The sequence below is a fragment of the Chlorocebus sabaeus genome, chromosome 17, assembly GCF_047675955.1.
Source record: "Chlorocebus sabaeus isolate Y175 chromosome 17, mChlSab1.0.hap1, whole genome shotgun sequence".
Classification (NCBI taxonomy): Eukaryota; Metazoa; Chordata; class Mammalia; order Primates; family Cercopithecidae; genus Chlorocebus; species Chlorocebus sabaeus.
Window position 1 is genome coordinate 6,420,599 of NC_132920.1, and position 5,765 is coordinate 6,426,363.

General features: G+C 41.8%; 1 pseudogene; it reads left to right on the forward strand.

Moving 5' to 3' along the window:
* Positions 1-489: 489 nt before the first annotated feature.
* LOC140708963 (calponin-3 pseudogene) lies at positions 490-1,460 on the forward strand (annotated as a pseudogene).
* The last annotated feature ends 4,305 nt before the right edge of the window (positions 1,461-5,765 follow it).

A 5,765-nucleotide genomic window follows, 5' to 3' on the forward strand; every position in this document is an offset into this window, starting at 1 on the left:
CTGTCTTCTGGCACCTCTCCTCTTCTCCAGATTTCCGAAGACCTCACCCCTAGCCCTCCCAGCCCCTGAGCTGGAATTCTTGCAAACCAGACTCCGCCACGTGAGCAGCTCCGAGCTAGCTTGCAGCCTCTGGCCAGTTTTTGTTATTCTCTCAACTGCCCTTGTTGCACAGATTAACGCATAGAATAAGTAACTAGGAAGCATATTTTTATTTTTACATCCCTCGGGGAAAAAAAAGTATTTTTATGCAAAATAAAAAGTTGAATTTGTAGTGAGCCACCATGAGGACAGCGAGCGAGGCAGCCAGCAGGATCCGGAGCAGCCCTGGAGCCTCTGTAAACCCCGTGGGACCCAGGTTTCCAGGCACCCCACCCAGGAGAGCCAGCTCCAAGCATCCTTGGGCGGCCACTCCTTCGGCCAGGAGCCCGGAACCCAAGCGCGAGAGACCAGGACCCCCGAGGGCAGCTTCTTCCCACCACCCGAACCATCATGACTCTTTTCAACCAGGGCCCTTCCTACGGGCTCTTGGCCAAAGTCAAGATCAAGATTGCTTCCAAATAGGATTATCAAACAGAAGATCTTCACAACTGGATAGCAGAGGTGACAGGCAGGAGCATTGGCACCCACTTCCAGCTGGGCTTAAAGGAGGGCATCCTCTGTGAACTCATCAATAAGCTGCAGGCAGGCCCAGTGAAGAAAGTCAATGAGTCCTCATTAAACTGGCCTCAGCGGAGAATATTGTCAACTTTATTAAAGCTAGTCAGGATTATGGTATGAAGCGACATGACACATTTGAAGTAAGTGATCTTTTCAGGATGGAAACATGATCCAGGTTCAGGCTACTCTGGTGGCCCTAGTAGGTCTGGCAAACACAAAGGGACACAACCATGGACATCAGGGTTAAATATGCAGAAAAACAAACAAGACATTAGAATGAAGGAAAATTAAAAGCTGCCAAAACTGTAATTGGATTGCAGATGGGAACCAACGAAATGCCAGCCAGGCAGGTATGTCAACTTGTGGGACTACAGGCATCTTTATGATCCCAAAATGCAAACTGATAAACCTTTTGACCAGACCACAATGTCTGCAGATGGGCACTAACAAAGCAGACAGCCAGGTGGGGATGTCAGCACCAGGCACCAGAAGGGCCATCTACTATCCGAAGCTAACATTACAGCCAGTAGACCACTTGACCATTTCTCTACAGATGAGTACCAACACGCTTCCCAGAAAAGAATGGGTGTGCATGGGCTTAGGGGCAAGTATATGGTCGCAAATACTGTGCTGCTCTATCATAAAGCAGCACACATGCTGCTTTATCATTCACAACAGAAACAAATGGTTTGAAAATCAGCGATAGTGATTATCACACAGAATATCCAGATGACTAACATGGCGAGTACCAAGGTGACTGCCCTAGAGATTACCAATATGGTGACCAAGGCATCGATGACTAGATTCACAGAAAAGAACTCAGTATTTAGTCTACTGTTTTCATTCAGTGAGAACCAAACTGTCTTTAAATAATTTTTATCTTGTCTTCCTAAAACACGATTAAACTTATTGTACCTTAAAAAAATGACTTACATACATTCCTTTTCCCTTTATCTGCCTCTTCCCCAAATGGTTGCCTTTTCTTGTTGTAATAGTTAGATTGTACAGCATAACCAATAACTAGCATTTGAAATAAAAAGGAATACGGTGAAAGGGGAGAACTCTTACACAGCCAATTCTTTTATTAAAGATCTATGCATTTTTACAATCTTAAACTGGTATTTTCAAATAATAGGAAACTATTATTTTTGTACAGTTAAGTGTATCTGATTTCTGCCTGGAAGACTAAGCTCATCCTTATTTCTAAATGTGGTCTTTGCCAATTAAACCTAAGTTGCAACATTTCAGAAATTTACATATCAATGTTGCCACCATATTGTTTAATTTTTAAATAAAGTCAAGATCAGTATGTGTTTATGATTATATATGTACTCGTTCTCTTCCATAGCTGACAAGATCTTTTCAGAGTGATGTTTCCAAAGGAGTATGTATGAAATGGTCTGCAGACATGTAGATCTGGGTGGTGCATTTGCTCTTCCTGATCTTGCCAATGTATCAATGTGGAGCTGCTCTGCATCCTTCAACTGTATTGACTGCTGAATGGCTCAGCATGAACTTATCACACTACTTTTTTGGGGGGGGAGATGGAGTTTCACTCTTATTGCCTAAGCTGGAGTGCAATGGTGCAACCTCCGCCTCCCAGGTTCAAGGGATTCTCCTGCCTCAGCCTCCGGAGTAGCTGGGATTACAGGCACACGCCACCACCATGCCTGGCTAATTTTTCTTTTTTTTTTTTCAGAGTCTTGCTCTGTCACCCAGGCTAGAGCGCAGCGGCATGATCTCGGCTCACTGCAACCTCCGCTTCCCGGGTTCAAGCAATTCTCCTGCCTCAACCTCCGGAGTCGCTGGGATTACAGGTGCCTGCCACCACGCCCGGCTAATTTTTGTTTTTTTAGTAGAGACGGGGTTTCACCATCTTGGCCAGGCTGGCCTCAAACTCCTGACCTTGTGATCCACCTACCTCAGCCTCCAAAAGTGATGGGATTACAAGTGTGAGCCACCACACCCGGCCCACATTACATTTTTTGCACATAAATTTTGTTTGAACATTCAAAAAATAAAATAATTAAAAACGTTAATCATGAGTTTTCAAACTTTATTTTAGAATAATTAGGGAAAACTTGGACAATAGATCTAATTGCTAAAAGGAAATTTTAAAACTTAGGTTAACCCCCAAAACTTTTTCCAATGAATTCTAGTTTTTGTCTTTTTTCTTCTTCATGCTGAATAGTTCCTTGTCATCCTGTAGAGATAAACAAACAAAAAATTCTTGCATAAGAAAAAGATAAATACAATTCTTCCTTCCTTCTTCTGCATTAGAAAATATCCTGTTGTACTGGATGTGGTTGCTCATGCCTATAATCCCAGCACTTTGGGAGGCTGAAGCAGGAGAATCACTTGCCCAGGAGCTGGAGACTAGCCTGGGCAGCGTGGGGAAAATCCATCTCTACAAAAAATAAAAAAAATAAAACAAACAAACAAACAAAAAAAAACTAGCCTGATGTGGTGATGCACAACTGTAGTCCCAGCTGTTCAGGAGGTTGAGGTAGGAGAATTGCTTGAGTTCAGAAAGTAGAGGCTGCGGTGAGCCATGATCACGCCACTGCAGTCCAGCCTTGGTGACAGAGTGAGACCCTCCAAGAAAGAAAGAAAGAGAGAGAGAAAGAGGGGAAGAGGAAAAGAGGAGAAGAGGGGAAGGGGGGGAGGGGGGAAGGGAGGCAGGAGGGAAGGAAGGAAGGAAGAAAGGAAGGAAGGAAGGAAGGAAGGAAGGAAGGAAGGAAGGAAGGAAGGAAGGAAGGAAAGAAGGAAAGAAGGAAAGAAGGAAAGAAGGAAAGAAGGAAAGAAGGAAAGAAGGAAAGAAAGAAAGAAAGAAAAAGAAAGAAAAAGAAAGAGAAAGAAAAGAAAGAAATCTTGTTTTAGCATGTGACTCACAAGCTTGTTTTAAACTCATGTTCTGTTTCTCCACAAATTCCTATTAAAAGCTAGATTAAAATATGAATGACTAAATAAAAATGGTTTTAAGAGTCCCTTTATATAAATACCAGTCAGAAGGAGAAAAATACATAGATGGAATTGCCTCAAATAATGCAAAGAAGTCTGTCATAGCAACATAAGTATTATATGAAGAACTGGTGGAATACTCAGAATTGTTCAGAATCTACAAGTTTTGTGCATAGAGAGCCAATGAGAGTCAGTGAGAGCGGAGGGTCACCCTGATCTTTTAACTCCCTTGGATTAAATGCCAGTACCAAAATTTGCGGACAGTCTGGCACCCTGCCAATCAATGATGGCTGGGGCTTCCCAGAGGAGCCTCACGTTCTTATGGTTACCCCTGACTGCACGCCTCTATTTCTACTGAATTGGATGTCAGTGTGGATCCTAGCATAGTCTTCTACAGGCTGCTTCTGTTCTGTACCAAATCAATCCAGATATGGAAATTGCTTTTCTTCATTTTCTCCCAAACAAACAAAATTCAGAGAACAAGCAATAAGTAAAGCCCATGTTCACACCAATACTCCACTTGGCAGACTTTATACAGGAGGTTGGAGAAGATCAAAGAAATTTACATCATAGCAGTGCAAACAACAGATGAGGATAGTATAACCTGGTTCCAAAACCACTTTGGCTCGCCTCCCTGCCATGGGACTGCTGGTCATGCCAACCCCTGTGAAGCTTCTGCCCCCTCAGCATCTTGCTAACTTCCCTCTCTTTCTCCTCTCTCTCCTCTCAATTCCTAAATCCTGCTGACTGCAAGTGCAGAACATTTAGCTCTTCTATTTCCTTTTCTCCTGCTAACCCCATGTGACATGTTATTTTTTTTTTTAACAAAGTCAGTTCCCTGAAACAGAAATGCTAATGTTGCTACAAAGAATGTTTTTTATAATGCATCTTTCATTGTAATCATAGAATCTTAGAAGGCATTTGGTGCAATACCCTTGAGAAATCTGCAAGAAAAAGGGATTAATGACTTACTCAAGATCTCATAACTTAGAAGCAACAGAGCAAGCACAAAAACCCTATTCTCCCAACTCTGTCTGACGTGTTTTCTATTACTAAATGCAAATGCTAAGACAGTTTAATATTCATTAATAAGAACCACGAGGCAAAGTGTTAATTTTATTTGTTTAAGTTGTAAGAAAGTAACATATCTATCTAATACAAGTAGTCCCAAAAACTTTTAATCATCAAATATTTTTTGAGCACATAAATATTCCAGGTTGAGTAAATGCTTTTGTTTGACACATAGATCCTTCGTGGCATGGCCCCAAATTACCTAATTTATGTCTATAAATACCATCTTTATACTGATGACTCTCCAAATTTATGTATCTCCACTCCTGACCTCAGCTCCGTACTCGTGCATCTAAGTGCCCTCTTTACCAAGCTGACTGGTTGGCTAAAAGGCAAGACACAATTCCTGGATCCTTTCTCCGCAGCCCCTTACATAGTTCCTTCCTTGGATTCTCCATTTTAGTAAATAGCATCACAGTTGCCCAGTTGCTCAGGCCAAAAATCTTCTGACTTATCTTTGATTTAGCTCATTCAATTAAAATCTATTCCTACTCTACGAGTTCCTCTTACAAAATATATACTGATTCCATTCCGTCTATCTCCACCATAACCACCCTTATCCAAGCTCCATGAGCTCATGACTAGGCTGCTGTAAGAGACTTCCTGCTAGCTAGTTTCAGTCCTCCAAAGTCCTGCCTCCTATAGTCTATTATTCACGAAGCCAAAGTGGTTCTTAAAAGTGTAAAACACATAATACTCTTGCTCAAAACCCTCCACTGTCTTTCTAAGCATGACCACCAAGTCCCTTCCTTGAGCCTATGGGGCTGTGCATGATCTGGCCCTGTTTCTCTGTGATTAAATATATCATCCTCTTGTTATGGCTTTTATTTCATGCCTTGTTTAAGAAATCCTTTCTATTGCAAGAACATAAGGACATTCTCCTAACTTTTTTCTAAAGGTCTGTAATCTGTGTGGAATTGATTATGGTGTATGGTGTGATGAAGGAATCCAGTTTTCTTTTGTCCTCATAAATAGCCAATTATCTCCACATCATTTATTGGCTAGTCCATGCTTTCTTCACTAGGCAAATCATATTTCTATGAATGGGGTCTGTTTCTGGCTCTCAGTTCTGTTCC